Consider the following 17790-nt stretch of genomic DNA (forward strand, 5'->3'; position numbering starts at 1 on the left):
CACTGTTGTACTTCATGTTTTCCTCACCTCAGTTTTCAATACTTGCTCTGGTAGTGTTTTGCAGTCTAGATATTTGAAAGCTTATTTTTTGGGCCTTCAAACTCTTTGGAACTGAAAATGGTACTTCCTGTTTCTTTTACTATACTTCTTTATCTCTACTGGTCAAGTAATATCAGGTATCTAATATAGATATATAGGGCTTTGTTAAGTGAAAATTTTAGACAATTGGGTGTACAAAGTTCCATGATATTTCTGTGAGGACAATTTTCCCTAGGCATTGATGCCATGTCCTGTTCCTGTGCGTGTTGTCTGGTATATCTCTAATTGCTGGTGTTGCCTTTGTTGTGATGAGCACACCATATTATTTCAATTAGTAAATCTTCGTTTTATTGCACTTACCTCACCATTCTGGAAGTGCAGAGTCCACTTCCTCTTCTGGAAATGAAGCTTAAAGTTTTTCAGCTCGGCATTCTGCTGTACGTCATATTGGAGTCTTTCCAAAACAGCAAACTGAGAGTGCGCTTGTGCTTTCTATTCCCATGGGAATGTCCAAATGTTACCAGTTCTTCCCAGAGCTTCTCTGTCTACAGAAACACCAGTGGAAACATATGTATGGATGTCATACATCAGGGCCTGCTGGAATGATCCCGCAGACCGACCTTTGTGTCCTCTGGGCAGTACCATGTCAGTGCCATCAAAAATGTAGCATCTGCATTTGGGAGATAATGCTGAAGGAAATGCTTCAACTTCTCACGTTGTGGACTTTGACCACTCTTCCTTGATCCCTCATCCTTGGGTCATGGGTGCACGAATGCAACCACAGAGCTGTACCGAATCCTCTTCCTCAAACCAATCCATAATCCCTGTCCAGGATATGACTGTAGCAGATCCTGAATCTTTTAATACTGATTTCAAACCCAAGGGACACTGAATCCCTCAGACCAGATGCACGGCTTCTCTAGTTGAGCCCCACACGTGCTCTATTGGCAAAATGCCAAATTGATCCTGGGCCTGCAAGATGCAGTGGATGTGGCCATGGCACATATCGAAAAACTCAACCTCACACGCCAATGTGGTTGCTTTCTTATTGGGGTAACAAATCGGTTTGCTCTCTTGATAGAACCCACCACAACCCACAACACACTCCAGATCCCTGAGACTGAGCGTGTGCCATTATCTGTAGCTCTATAGCTCATTTTCCGCTGCCTCTGCTAGCTCAAATTTGGCAGATCGGATCTTGGTCTCAGAATCAATTGTGGGGATATTTTGTGCTGATTTCTATGAGTTATGTCAGCCAAGCATCTGCTGTGCACTCTTCTAACACTCAGCGCATTACCTACAGTACCATGTGTGCTGTCCGCTTGAGAGTGTGCGTCCAAGTAAAACAGAGTTTCACCTTTGCTGCTCCATCAGCAGAGGTCAGATCCTGCACAGATTTCCATTCTCTACTTTGCCTTCTCCTACTTCCAGGTTTCCTGAGGCCTCATCCTGTATTTGGAAATAACGGACCACTCTTCGGAAAGTGTCCAGAGCCAAGGGCTGGGTGAGTGGAAGTTTACATTGCTGTGTACATGGGAGGGAGTGAGCGCAGGTTGCGCTGGTCCTCTGCCAACTGGGCATCGATAAATCAACACTTTCCAGATGTAATTCACAGAAATGTGATGTTTGTTTAGCTCTGTTTTATATAAAGCCATGGTTGGAGGGATTGTCCGAAGACTCCAATTTTGACATTGTGTTGATAACACAGTTGCAGTTTTTAAGAAGGTTAATAGAATTGATTTACATGTTTTGGGATTTATATGAAAATGAAGTTAGTGTTTGAAACGTACTAAATTTACCTAGAAGTCAGACTTGTCAATTTTTGTAACATTATGTCAGCTCTAAGAAAAATGTAGACAGATAGAAAGTAAAATCGCAGTCCAAAATGTTGAAGGGGACATGTCAACTCTTTACTGTTGAAGCCTCCAACACCAACAGGAACCATGAAGTACCTATTGAAACCATGAAATAACCGAGAACCTGGGTTTCCGTTGTGCATGTCGTGCCCTATACTCCCAATGACACATACTGGCCAATGTTGGCATTTCAAGGGGTAACATTCCTCTCTAGGAAAGTACAAGAAAAACCAAACAAAATATATATATTTAGGCTTGATTCCAAAAGCACATATAGGCATTTTAGCTATGAGAACCCTGCTGCAGCTATGCTAGGCTATTAAAAAGCAGGTGTTCTTCTATCAGTGATGAGAACGCTTAATCATCCGATCATGTTGGGTAAAGCAATTTAACACAACCAAGTCTGCACCCCCAATATATCGTGCACCCGGTGCTTGACTGAAGAGAAAGACGGTCCACCAAACCTGTGTCTTTAAAGTCTTTCACGACTTTTACAGCTCAGGTCACTATGTGACATAATATTTACCTATATATACTGTCTTGAAAATCTGAGGCCTAGTACATATTCAAGTTCAGTCAAAGATTCCTCTCACTTACCACACTCCCTTCACCCCAGACAAGACATAAACCCAGCATTTGCTGAATCTAGGGGAAGGTCATCATTTCTTTGTGTGAGCTAAGTATTCAATACCTAACTATTTTAGGCGAGAGTATTTGACCTTTAAGGAGTTAACTGTTGTTCACAGAGTGTGAAGATGGAGGAACTCTGATTCTAGGAGGGGCTTGCTCTTCTCCTACTGGCTTCATTGCAGCTCAGGTTCTGATCTTTAAAATGGATGCCTGAGTGGAGGGGAGGGAAGAGCAAGTGCTTGATAGCAAGGCCCAAACCTGGGAAAAGGCTTACCCGGGCTTGGTGCATTTTGGTCTGAATGGTTTGTAAATGCCCCTTGGGACTTGTGGATTCTCATGACCTCTTCCAAGAACATGAGCGCTTTTATCATCTCTGCCATCTCTTCTATTTTAGACGTCAGGAATCTTGGAGCCTTTCTTGGAGCAGAGAATGGAGTGACTTTCTCAAGTGCACGTTGACACTCTGAATGTTTCTGCCAGTATCACAGAGGTTCAGTAGGTCTCATGAATGTCTTTCGAGCCTGGTATTCTCTAGAGATGTCTCCATGCCGGTATTCTCCATTTTAGCGCAACAACTCTCATCAATATTTTCGCATCTCTCCTCAATCCGTGCTGCCAGCTTTTCTGCCAGCTTCTCTTCGTGTCTCCCATAAAGTCGACTTCAACAAGACTGGGCAAGTCTGAAAGTACCTCAGAGCCTCACCAGTAAGCTGATGACAGGCAGTTCTTCCACTATCTGCCCTCTCAGGTTCTGGAAACTTACCCGTGAACTTAGGTCTTTGGGCAGCAGCATTATCTCGAACTTACACAGCGTCCCGGACAAAAGACCTAAGCTAATCTCCACAAAGGGCGGCAGCCCCTCCATCACACTGATCCACCCACAGAATTCTGCCCAGTTACCTTGGATCCACCAGCCACAACAAGCCTCGCGGTACACATCAACATTCCATCTGGAATTCCATCCGATAAATGACTTCCCCAATGTTTGCTGCATATTTACTGTGATGGGGTAGGGGCTGCATTAAAATAGAGGTTCCTAAGGGAAATGTGATTCAATCCACTAGCTTCCCATGGTCCTTTTTTCTTCCCTCTTTAATTTGTTCCATATTTTTTACTCTGTACTAACTGAAAGAATTGTGTTCATTTACAATTTACTGTTTCACACATCTTGAAATATTCTAACAGTTCACAGTACAAAGTGACCCACTAAAGAAAACTAATGTTTGTGTAAAATCCATTCACCCAGAATACATATCCTTCTGTTGCTTTCTGCTGAAACACCCACACTCTCAGAACATGGATCCAGTTTTTTCATGGGTGTGAAATTCCAAGAAGTGAAACCAATCACAATGTGCACTTTACTGTCTGTCTCGTTTGCTCTTAGTACAGTTTTGCAGAGCTACTTGTCTTTGCTATATACTTATGCCATTTCTTCTCTAAGTAGGGTAGAATATGGCATTCGTTCATTCTTTTGAAAGACTTGTAAGCCTTTATCATGTTCTATGACCCAATATTATACAAAACCGTCATTTGATTTGGGTCACGATGTGCAATTATGAATCTATATTTATGAATATTAATGCACGCATCTGTTTTCTGAATACAAGAGTGTTGTGTACATGCTAGCCGCCATACTGGGTTGATGCGTGCTGAATGATCCTTGACATCACTTTGAGTATTTTGTATGAGTATCTATGGTTATTTGGTATATGTCAGCAAACTTTAACCTTTTATGTTTGTTTGTTTGATTGTTTGTTTTGCAAACACTTTAGGCCATGCATCTCTCTTTTTGCTTCAGACAGACAGTCATATAAGCTGATTAACTTAAGATAGTGCTTAAAATCACCTATGATTTCCTGCTAAAATCTCCCATGTTTAGGATTGTGATGTCCTCTTTGCCTTCTTCCTGTATCTTCTTTGCAACTCATGCTCTTCTTGCGTTTCCAATAATGGTTTTCTTATTTCCATTTCATCTTGCTACTTTTCTTTTCAGGGAAGGATTCTCAACCTGTGTTTTAGGATCAGTTTCAAACTGCTGAATTCTTTTAAGGTTTGCCAGTCAGTGAAATTCCCTAGCTCTGCCGTTCTTAGAAAAAGTGGGCATTTGGCATTGGCTACCCTAGATTGCAGCTTTTTCTCATTCTGGATATGGCCTATGTCCTGGCACTCCTCCCTGTTTTGCAAAATTTCTGCCGAGATATGAGCTGAAATGCCTCTGGAAGTTCTGTTGTGACTAAGTTGCTTTCCTCAAGGTGCATTTTAGATCACTGGGATGATCATGAACTTTGTTTATTTGAATTCTACAGCTGCTTGTTTGTCTATTGCTATTTCACCAGCTTTGGATACTTTGTAATACCTGAATTCGTATAGATGATCCTTTCTTGGCTTTCAGCATGATTCATTGTGATTTTTGTAAAAATACCTTTTCAGAATTTTTTATTTTATCTATTTCTTTTCCACTTGGGACTCTTATGAGTCCTATTCTTTCATTGTCTTACACCAGGATTCAACAGCGATGATTGCGTTGGTTTGCACTTGGTTTACTATGTCTTCTTCTGATCGAGGGATTTCTGTTCCCCTGTCTTCACAGTCATTCACGAGTCCCTCTGCATTATCTAGTCTGCTTAGGACTGACTTTAGCCCAGTTATTATCTCATCCATTGTGTTTTCTGATATTATTTGCTTCTTCTTTAGAGTTTCCCTTCCCCTTTTCGTGTATTCTGCCTTTTGTGATTCTGACACACTGTTTTTTCTACTGTGTTTTCCTCACCTCCAATTTCAATGCTTGCTCTGGTAGCATTTTGCCATCCAGATGCTTAAAAGCTTATTGTTTGGGCCTACAGTCTCTTTGGAACTGAAATTGCACTTCCTGTTTCTTTTACTATACTTCTATTTCTCTACTGGTCAAGTACTATCAGGTATCTAATATAGACTTAAAAGGCTTGGATAAGTGAAAACTTTAGACTCTTTGGTATACACAATTCCATGATATTTCTGTGAGGACAATTTTCCCTAGACATTGATGCCATGTCCTGTTCCTCTGTGTGTTGTCTGGTATATCTCTAATTGCTGGTGTTGCCTTTGTTGTGATGAACACACCATACTATTCAAATTATTATAACCTCTGTTTTATTATGCTAATCTCACAGTTCAGAAAGTGCACAGGGAACTTCCTCTAGTGGAAATGAAGCTTCTAAAGAGTTTCAGCTCTGCATTCTTCTGTATGTCATATTGGTGTGTTTCCAACACAGGCAACAGATTGTGCGCTTGTAAGTTTTATTTCCATGGGAATGTCCCAATGTTACCAGTTCTTCCCAGAGCTTCCCTGTCTTCAGAAACACCAGTGGAAACATATGTATGGATGTCATACTTCAGGGCCTGCTGGAATGATCCCACCGTCCGACCTATGTGTCCTTGGTGCACTACAATTTCTGTGCCATCCAAAATGTAGCTTCTGCATTTGGGAGATAATGCTGAAGGAAATGCTTCATCTTCTCACTCTGTGGAATTTGACCACTCTTCCTTGTTCTCTCATCCTTGTGTCTTGGGTTCTCGAAGGCAACCTCAGAGCTGTTCAGCATCGTCTGCCTGAAACCAGAACGTAATCCCAGTCCACGTAACGAATGTAGCTTATCCTAAAACATTTAATACTGATTTCAGCCCCAACGCCCCCTGGAACACTCAGAACAGATGCATGATATCTCTGATTGATCCCCACATGTGCTCTGTTTGCAAAATGCAAAATTGGTCCCTGGTCCTGCAGATGCAGTGGATGAGGCAATAGGACATATTGATAAACTCAACCTCACACGCCAGTGTGTTTGATTTCTCACTGAGGTCACAGTTCTGTTTGCTCTCTTGATAGGACCCACCATAACCCACAATGCACTCTTGATCCCTGAGTTCTGCGTGTGCCGTCATCCGTAGCCCTATCCCTCTTTTTCCGCTGCCTCTGCTAGCTCAAATTTGGCAGCTCGAATCTTGGTCTCAGATTCAATTGGGATATCCTGTGCTGATTTCTTTGAGTTCTGTCAGCCAAGCATCTGCTGTGCACGCTTCTAACACTCAGGGCATCACCTTCAATCCCAAGTTTCCTGCCGGCTTGAGAGTGTGCGTCCGAGTAAAACTGAGTATCACCTTTTATGCTCCATTAACAGAGGTCAGATCCTGCACTGGTTTGCATTCTCTACTTTGCCGTCTCCTGCTTCAATGTTTTCTGAGGCCTCATCCTGTCTTTGGATGTAACAGACCAATCTTCGGCAATTTTCCTGTGCCAAGGGCTTGGTGAGTGGATGTTTACATTGCTGTGTACATGGGAGTGAGAGTGCACAGGTTAAACTGGTACTCTGCCAAATGAGCATTGATAAATCAACACTTTCCTGATATAATTCACAGAAATGTGATGTTTGTTTAGCTCTGTTTTCTATACACCCATCGTGGGAGGGTTTGTCTGTAGACCCCAGTTTTGACATTGTGTTCATAACTCAGTTACAGTTTTTAAGAAGGTTAATAGAATTGATTTACATGTTTTGGGATTTATAAGAAAATGAAGTTAGTTTTTGTAACATTCTAAATCCACCTAGATTCCAGACTTGTCAATTTGTAACATTTTGTCAACTCTAAGAAAAATATAGACAGTTAGAAAGTAAAATCGCAGTCCAAAATGTTGAAGGGGACATGTCAACTCTTTACTGTTGAAGCCTCCAACACCAACAGGAACCATGAAGTTCCTATTGGAACCATGAAATAGCCGAGAACCTGTGTTTCCCTTGTGCATGTGGTTCCCTTTATTCCCAATGACACATACTGGCCAATGTTGGCATTTCAAGGGGTAACATTCCTCTTTAGGAAAATACAAGTAAAACCAAACAAAATATACAAATTTAGGCTTGATTCCAAAAGCACCTACAGGTATTTTAGCTATGAGAACCCTGATGCAGCTATGCTAGGCAATTGAGAACCAGGTGTTCTTCTATCATTGATGAGAGCGCTTAATCATCCGATCATATTGGGTAAAGCAATTTCACACAACCAAGTGTGCACCCTCATGATATCGTGCACCCGGGGATTGACAGAAGCATAAGACGCTCTATATAACCTGTGTCTTTAAAGTATTTCATGAATTTTACAGTTCAGTTCACTATCTGACTTATAATATTTGACTATACTGTCGTGAAAAACTGAAGGCCGAATACATATTCAAGTTCAGTCAAAGATTCCCCTCACTTACCACACTCCCTTCACCCCAAACTAGACATAACCCCAGCATTTGCTGAATCTAGGGGAAGGTCATCATTTCTTTGTGTGAGCTAAGTATTCAATTCCTATCTATTTTAGTCGAGAGTATTTGACTTTAAGGAGTTCTCCATTGTTCACAGAGTGTGAATTTGGAGAAACTCTGATTCTAGGAGGGGCTTGCTCTTCTGCAACTGGCTTCATTGCATCTCAGGTTCTGATCCTTTAAAATAGATGACTGAGTGGAGGGGAGGGAAGAGCAAGTGCTTGATAGCTATGCACAAACCTTTGTAAAGGCTTACCTGGGCTTGGTGCATTTTGGTCTGAATGGTTTGTAAATGCCCCTTGGGACCTGTGGATTCTCATGACCTCGTCCAAGAACATGAGTGCTTTTATCATCTCTGCCATCTCTTCTCTTTTAGACTTCAGGAATCTTGGACCCGTTCTTGGAGCAGGGAATTGAGTAAATTTCTCTAGTGCACGTTGACACTCTGTATATTTCTACCAGTATCACCAAGGTTTAGTAGGTCTCATGAAAGAATTTCGAGCCTGGTATCCTCTAGAGATGTCTCCATGCCGGTATTCTCCATTGTAGAAGAACAACTCTCATCAATATGTTCGCATCTCTGCTAAATCCGTGCAGCCAGCTTTTCTGCCAGGTTCTCTTCGTGTCTCCCATAAAGTCGACTTCAACAAGACTGGGAATTCTGAATGTACTTCGGAGCCTAACCAGTAATCAGATGACAGGCAGATCTTCCACTGTCTGCCCTTTCAGGTTCTGGAAACTTACACTTGAACTCAGGTCTTAGGGCAGCAGCAGTAACTCGAACTTATAAAGCTTCCCAAGCAAAAGACCAAAGCCAATCTCCACAGAGGGCGGCAGCCCCTCCATCATACGGATCCACCCAGAGAATTCTGCCCAGTTACCTTGGATCCACCAGCCACAACAAGCCTTGTGGTACACACCAACTTTCCATCTGGAATTCCATCCGGTACCTGCCGTCCCCAATGTTTGCTGCATTATTTCATTGATGGGGGAGTCTGCATTAAAACAGAGGTTCCTAAGGGAAATGTGATTCAATCCACTAGCGTCCCATGGTCCTTTTTCCTTCCCTCTCTCCTTTGGTCCAGTTGTTTTTACTAAGAACAAACGGAGGGAAGTGTGTCCATTTTTAGTTTACGGTTTCACACGTCTTGAAACTTTCTTACATTTCACAGTACACAGAGACCCACTAAATGAAACTCATGTTTGTGTAATATCCACTCACCCAGAATACATATCCTTCTGTTGCTTTCTGCTGAAACACCCACACTCTCACAACATGCATCCATTTGTTTCATGGGGGTGAAAATCCAAGAAGTGAAACCAATCCCATTGTGCAGTTTCCTGTCTGTCTCTTTTTCTCTTAGTACAGTTTTGCAGAGCTACTTGTCTTTGCTATATTCTTATGCCGTTTCTTCTCTACGTAGGGCAGAATATGGCATTCGTTCATCCTGTTGGAAGGCTTGTAAGTCTATATCACGTTCTATGACCCAATCTTATTTAAAACCGTCATTTGGTTTGGGTCACAATATGCACTTATTAATCAATATTTATGAATATTAATGCATGCATCTGTTTTCTGAATACAAGTGTGTTGGTTACATGCTAGCCGCCATACTGGCTAGATGCGTGCTGAATGATCCTTGACATCACTTTGAGTATGTTGTATTGAATAAACATGTTTCTTTGGTATATGTCAGCCAACTGTAACCTTTTGGTGTTTGTTTGTTTGATTGTTTGTTTGTTTTGCAAACACATTAGGCCATACTTCTCTCCCTTTGCTTCAGACAGACAGTCATATAAGCTGATTCACTTAAGATAGTGCTTAAAATCTCCTATGATTTCCTGCTACCCTCTCCCATCTTAAGATTTTGATGTCCTCCTTTCCCTCTTCCTTTTTCTTCTTTGCAACTCATGCTCTTCTTGCATTTCCAATAATGGTTTTCTTATTTCCATTTCATCTTGCTACTTTTCTATTCAGGGAAGGATTCTCAACTTGTGTTTTAGGATCAGTTTCAAACTGCTGAATTCTTTTAAGATTTGCCGGTCAGTGAAATTCCCCAGCTCTGCCGTTCTTAGTAATGGCGGTCATTTGGCATTGGCTACCCTAGTTTGCAGCTTTTTCTCATTCAGGATATGGCCTATGTCCTGGCACTCCTCCCTGTTTTGCAAAATTTCTGCCTAGATATGAGCTTAAACCCCTCTGGAAGTTCTGTTGTGACTAAGTTGCTTTCCTCAAGGTGCATTTTAGATCACTGGGAAGATCATGAACTTTGATTATTTGAATTCTACAGCTGCTTGTTGGTCTATTGGGATTTCACCACATTTGGACGCTGTATACTTCATAAATTCATATAGATGATCCTTTCTTGGCTTTCAGCATGTTTCATTGATTTTTCTACAAATACCTCTTCAGAATTGTTTATTTTATCTCTTGCTTTTCCATTTGGGACTCTTATGAATATTATTCTTTCATTCTTTTTCTTACCTAAAGTTTCAACAGCGATGTTTGTGTTGGTTTGAAATTGCTTTTCTATGTCTTCTTCTGATCGAGGGACTTCTGTTCCCCTATCTTCACAGTCATTCACGAGTCCCTCTGCATTATCTAGTCTGATTTGGACTGACTTTATCCCAGTTATTATCTCATACATTGAGATTTCTGATATTATTTGCTTCTTCTTTAGAGTTTCCCTTCCCCTTTTCGTGTATTCTGCCTTTTGTGATTCTGAGACACAGTTTTTCTTCTGTGTTTTCCTCACCTTCATTTTCAATGCTTGCTCTGGTAGCATTTTGCCATCTAGATGCTTGAAAGCTTATTGTTTGGGCCTTCAGTCTCTTTGGAACTGAAATTGTACTTCCTGTTTCTTTTACTATACTTCTATTTCTCTACTGGTCAAGTACTATCAGGTATCTAATATAGACTTAAAAGGCTTGGATAAGTGAAACTTTAGACTCATTGGTGTACACAATTCCATGATATTTCTGTGAGGACAATTTTCCCTAGACATTGATGCCATATCCTTTTCCTGTGTGTGTTGTATGGTATATCTCTAATTACTGGTGTTGCCTTTGTTGTGATGAACCCACCATAGTATTTCAATTAGTATAACCTCTGTTTTATTATGCTAATCTCACAATTCAGAAAGTGCACAGGGCACTTACTCTAGTGGAAATGAAGCTTCTAAAGAGTTTCAGCTCTGCATTCTTCTGTATGTCATATTGGTGTGTTTCCAACACAGGCAACAGATTGTGCGCTTGTAAGTTTTATTTCCATGGGAATGTCCCAATGTTACCAGTTCTTCCCAGAGCTTCCCTGTCTTCAGAAACACCAGTGGAAACTTATGTATGGATGTCATACTTCAGGGCCTGCTGGAATGATCCCACTGTCCGACCTATGTGTCCTTGGTGCACTACAATTTCTGTGCCATCCAAAATGTAGCTTCTGCATTTGGGAGATAATGCTGAAGGAAATGCTTCATCTTCTCACTCTGTGGAATTTGACCACTCTTCCTTGTTCTCTCATCCTTGTGTCTTGGGTTCTCGAAGGCAACCTCAGAGCTGTTCAGCATCGTCTGCCTGAAACCAGAACGTAATCCCAGTCCACGTAACGAATGTAGCTTATCCTAAAACATTTAATACTGATTTCAGCCCCAACGCCCCCTGGAACACTCAGAACAGATGCATGATATCTCTGATTGATCCCCACATGTGCTCTGTTTGCAAAATGCAAAATTGGTCCCTGGTCCTGCAGATGCAGTGGATGAGGCAATAGGACATATTGATAAACTCAACCTCACACGCCAGTGTGTTTGATTTCTCACTGAGGTCACAGTTCTGTTTGCTCTCTTGATAGGACCCACCATAACCCACAATGCACTCTTGATCCCTGAGTTCTGCGTGTGCCGTCATCCGTAGCCCTATCCCTCTTTTTCCGCTGCCTCTGCTAGCTCAAATTTGGCAGCTCGAATCTTGGTCTCAGATTCAATTGGGATATCCTGTGCTGATTTCTTTGAGTTCTCTCAGCCAACCATCTGTTTTGCCCTCTTCTAATACTCAGCACAGCACCTTCAAACCCATGTGTGCTGCCCGCTTTAGAGGGTGCGTCCAAGTAAAACAGAGTTTCACCTTTGATGCTCCATTACCATAGGTCATATCCTGCACTTGTTTCCATTCTGTATTTTGCCGTCTACTTCTTCCAGGTTTTCTGAGGCCTCATCCTGTCTTTGGATGTAACAGACAACTCTTCGGCAAGTTTCCTGTTCCAAGGGCTGGGTGAGAGTGGAAGTTTTCATTGCTGTGTACATGGGGGGAGTGAGAACAGGTTACACTTGTTCTCTGCCAACTGAGCATTGATAAATCAACACTTTCCAGATATAATTCACAGAAATGTGATGTTTGTTTAGCTGTGTTTTCTATATAGGCAAGGTGTGAGTGTTTGTCCGTAGACTCCAGTTTTGACATTGTGTTGATAACTCAGTTGCAGTTTTTAAGAATGTTAATAGAATTGATTTACATGTTTTGGGATTTATAAGAAAATGAAGTTAGATTTTGACACATACTAAATCCACTTAGATCCCAGACTTGTCAAATTTGTAACATTTTATCAACTCTAAGAAAATTATAGACAGTTAGAAATTAAAATATCTGTCCAATATGTTGAAGGGGATATGTCAACTCTTTACTGTTGAAGCCTCCAACACTAACCGGAACAATGAAGTACCTATGGGAACCATGAAATAACCATGAACCTGGGTTACCCTTGTGCATGTGGTTCCCTTTACTCCCAATGACACATACTGGCCAACGTTGGCATTTCAAGGGGAAACATTCCTCTTTAGGAATATACAAGAGAAACGAAACAAAATATATACATTTAGGCTTGATTGCATAATCACCTACAGACATTTTAGCTATGAGAACCCTGATGCAGCTATGCAAGGTAATTGAGAACCAGTTGTTCTTCTATCATTGATGAGAATGATTAATCATCTGATCATATTGGGTAAAGCAATTTAACACAACCAAGTGTGCACCCCCTTGATATTTTGCACCCGGGGCTTGTCTGAATGGAAAGATGCTCCACATAACCTGTGTTTTTTATGTCTTTCACGATTTTACAGTTCAGTTCACTATCTGACTTATAATATTTGACTTTACTGTCTTGAAAAACTGAGGAATAATACATATTTAAGTTCAGTCAAATATTCCCCTCACTTACCACACTCCCTTCACCCCAAAGAATTCATAACCCCAGCATTTCCTTAATCTAGGGGAAGGTCATCATTTCTTTGTGTGAGTTAAATATTCAATTCCTATCTATTTTAATCGAGAGTATTTGACCTTTAATGATTTCACGGTTGTTAACAAATTGTGACGTTGGGGGAACTCTGATTCTAGGAGGGGCTTGCTCTTCTCGTACTGGCTTCATTGCAGCTCAGGTTCTGATCCTTTAAAATGGATGCCTGAGTGGAGGGGAGGGAAGAGCAAGTGCTTGATAGCAAGGCCCAAACCTGGGAAAAGGCTTACCTGGGCTTGGTGCATTTTGGTCTGAATGGTTTGTAAATGCCCCTTGGGACCTGTGGATTCTCATGACCTCTTCCAAGAACATGAGCGCTTTTATCATCTCTGCCATCTCTTCTCCTTCAAACGTCAGGAATCTTTGACCCATTCTTGAAGCAGTGATTTCAGTAACTTTCTCTAGTGCACATTGATACTCCGTATATTTCTACCAGTATCACCGAGATTTAGTATGTCTCATGAAAGACTTTCGAGCCTGGTATTCCCTAGAGATGTCTCCATGCCGGTATTCTCCACTGTAGCAGAACAACTCTCATCAAAATATTCGCATTTCTCCTCAATCTGTGCAGCCAGCTTTTCTGCCAGGTTCTCTTAGTGTCTCCCTTAAAGTCAAATTCAACAGGCCTGGGCAAGTGTGAATGTACCTCGGAGCCTCACCAGTAATCTGATGACAGGCCGATCCTCCACTTTCTGCCTTTTCAGATTCTGGAAACTTACCCTTGAACTCAGGTCTTTGGGCAGCAGCAGTAACTCGAACTTACACAGCTTCCCGAGCCAAAGACCAAAGCTAATCTCCGCAGAAGATGGCAGCCCCTACATCACACTGATCCACCCACAGAATTCTGCCCAGTTACCTTGGATCAACCAGCCACAATAAGCCTTGTGGTACACACCAAGTTTCCACCTGGAATTCCATTCTGTAACTGCCATCCCCAAAGTTTGCTGCATTATTTCAGTGAAGGGTGAGGTGCTGCATTAGACTAGAGGTTCCTAAGGGAAATGTGATTCAATCCACTAGCGCCCCATGGTCCTTTTTTCTTCCCTCTTTCCTTTGGTCCAATTCTGTATACACAGATCAAACAGAGGGAAGTGTGTCAATTTTTAGTTTACGTATTCACACGTCTTAAAACTTTCTAAAATTTCACATTACACTGAAACCCACTAAAGGAAACTCATGTTTGTGTAATATGCATTCGCCCAGAATACATATCCGTCTGTTGCTTTCTACTGAAACATTCAAACTCTCAGAAAATGGATCCATTTTTTTCATGATGGCTGAAATTCCTAGAAGTGAATCAATCGCAATATGCACATTCCTGTCTGTCTCTTTTGCTCTTAGTACAGTTTTGCAGAGCTACTTGTCTTTGCTATAGGCTTATGCCATTTCTTCTCTACATAGGGTAGTATATGGCATTCGTTCATCCTGTTGGAATACTTAGAAGTCTATATCAAGTTCTATGACACAGCCTTATTCAAAACGGTCATTTGGTTTGGGTCACGATATGCACTTATGAATCAAAATTTATGAATATTAATGCACGCATCTGTTTTCTGAATACAAATGTGTTGAGTACATGCTAGCCGCCATACTGGGTCAATGCGTGCTGAATGATCCTAGACATCACTTTGAGTATCTTGTATTGAATAAACATGATTATTTGGTATATGTCAGCCTACTGTAACCTTTTGGTGTTTGTTTGTTTGATTGTTTGTTTGTTTTGCAAACACATTAGGCCATGCATCTCTCCTTTTGCTTCAGACAGTCATATAAGCTGATTCACTTAAGATAGTGCTTAAAATCACCTATGATTTCCTTCTGCCCTCTCCCATCTTTAGGATTTTGATGTCCTCCTTGCCTTCTTCCTGTTTCTTCTTTGCAACTCATGATCTTCTTGCATTTCCAATAATGGTTTTCTTATTTCCATTTCATCTTGCTACTTTTCTATTCAGGGAAGTATTCTCAACTTGTGTTTTAGGATCAGTTTCAAACTGCTGAAATCTTTTAAGATTTGCCGGTCAGTGAAATTCCCTAGCTCTGCCATTCTTAGAAATGGCAGACATTTGGCATTGGCTACCCTAGATTGCAGCTTTTTCTCATTCAGGATATGGCCTATGTCCTGGCACTCCTCCCTGTTTTGCAAAATTTCTGCCGAGATATGAGCTTAAACCCCTCTGGAAGTTCTGTTGTGACTAAGTTGCTATCCTCGAGGTGCATTTATAACCCTGGGATGTTCATGAACTTTGTTTATTTTAATTCTACAGCTGCTTGTTGTTCTATTGGATTTTCATCTACTTTGGATGCTGTGTACTTCATGAATTCGTATAGATGATCCTTTCTTGGCTTTCAACATTTTGCATTGTGATTTTTCTACAAATACTTTTTCAGAATTTTTTATTTTATCTCTTGCTTTTCCATTTGGGACAATTATGAATCCTATACTTTCATGCTTTGTCTTACCCCAGGATTCAACAGCAATGTTTGCGTTGGTTTGCACTTGCTTTTCTATGTCTTATTCTGATCGAAGGATTTCTGTTCCCCTTTCTTCACAGTCATTCACGAGTCCCTCTGCATTATTTAGTCTGCTTAGGACTGACTTTAGCCCAGTTATTATCTCATCCGTTGAGTTTTCTGATATTATTTGATTCTTCTTAAGATTTTCCATTCCTCTCTTCTGGTATTCTGCGTTTTGTGTATCTGAGACACTGTTGTTCTTCAGAGTTTTCCTCACCTCCGTTTTCAATGCCTGCTCTGGTAGCATTTTGCCATCTAGTTGCTTGAAAGCTTATTGTTTGGGCCTTCAATCTCTCTGGAACTGAATTGGTACTTCCTGTTTCTTTTACTATACTGCTTTTTTTTCTGCTTGTTAAGTACTATCAGGCAACTAATCTAGACTTATAAGGCTTGGTTTATTGAAAATTTTAGACTCTTTGGTGTACTCAATTCCATGACATTTCTTTGAGGACAATTTTCCCTAGACATTGATGCCATGTCCTGTTCCTGTGTGTGTTGTCTGGTATATCTCTACTTGCTGGTGTTGCCTTTGTTGTGATGAACACACCATAATATTTCAATTAGTATAACCTCATTTTTATTATTCTAATCTCACAATTCTGAAAGTGCACAGGGCATCTCATCTAGTGGAAATGATGCTTCTAAACTTTTTCAGCTCTGCATTCTTCTGTATGTCATATTGGTGTGTTTCCAACACAGCCAACAGACAGTGCGCTTGTAAGTTTTATTTCCATGGGAATGTCCCAATGTTACCAGTTCTTCCCAGAGCTTCCCTGTCTTCAGAAACACCAGTGGAAACATATGTATGGATGTCATACTTCAGGGCCTGCTGGAATGATCCCACAGACCGACCTATGTTTCCTCTGTGCAGAACCATGTCATTGCCATCCAAAATGTAGCTTCTACATTTGGGAGATAATGCTGAAGGAAATGCTTCATCTTCTTACACTGTGGACTTTGAACACACTTCCTTGTTCTCTCATCCTTGTGTCATGGTTTCACGAAGGCAACCACAGAGGTGTTCCACATCCTCGGCCTCAAACAAGACAGTAATCCCAGTCCAGGTTACGAATGCAGCACAACCTAAAACTTTTAATGCTGATTTCATCCGCAACGCCCCTTGAACCCTCAGACCAGATGCATGATATCTCAGATTGATCCCCACACGTGCTCTATTTGCAAAATACCAAATTGGTCCCTCGTCCTGCAGATGCAGTGGATGTGGCCATAGGACATATCGATAAACTCAACATCACACGCCATTGTGGTTGCTTTCTCACTGAGGTCACAGTTCTGTTTGCTCTCTTGATATGACTCACCACAACCCAGAATGCACTCTTGATCCCTGAGTTCTGCGTGTGCCGTCATCAGTAGTCCTATCCCTATTTTTCTTCTGCCTCTGCTAGCTCAAATTTAGCAGCTCGGATCTTGTTCACCGATTCAATTGTGGGGATATTTTGTGCTGATTTCTTTGAGTTCTGTCAGCCAAGCATCTGCTGTGCCCTCTTCTAACACTCAGCGCATCACCTTCAATCCCATGTGTGCAGTCAGCTTGAGAGAGTGCGTCCAAGTAAAGCAGTTTCACCTTTGCTGCTCCATTACCAGAGGTCAGATCCTGTAGTGGTTTCCATTCTCTACACTGCCTTCTCCCCTTTCCTGGTTTCTTAGGCCTCATCCTGTCTTTGGAAGTAACAGACCACTCTTCGGCAAGTGTCCTTTGCCAAGGGCTGTGTGAGTGGATGTTTACATTACTGTGTAAATGGGAGCAAGTGAGCGCATGTTGCACTGTTTCTCTGTCAACTGGGCATTGATAAATCATCACTTTACATATATAATTCACAGAAATATGATGTTTACTTTGCTCTATTTTTTATACAGCCATGGTGGGAGTGTTGTCCGATGACTCCAGTTTTGACATTGTGTTAATAACTCACATGCAGATTTTAAATAGGTTAATAGAATTGATTTACATGTTTTGGGATCTTTATGAAAATGAAGTTAGTTTTTGAAACATACTAAATCTACCTAGAACCCGATTTGTCTATTTTTGTAACATTTTGTCAGCTCTAAGGAAATAATAGAGAAATAGAATATAAAATAGCTGTCCAAATTTTAAACGGGACATGTCAACTCTTTACTCTTGAAGCCTCCAACAGCAACAGGAACCAGGAAATACC

Source organism: Camelus bactrianus, chromosome 4 (assembly GCF_048773025.1).
Source record: "Camelus bactrianus isolate YW-2024 breed Bactrian camel chromosome 4, ASM4877302v1, whole genome shotgun sequence".
NCBI classification, from domain to species: Eukaryota; Metazoa; Chordata; class Mammalia; order Artiodactyla; family Camelidae; genus Camelus; species Camelus bactrianus.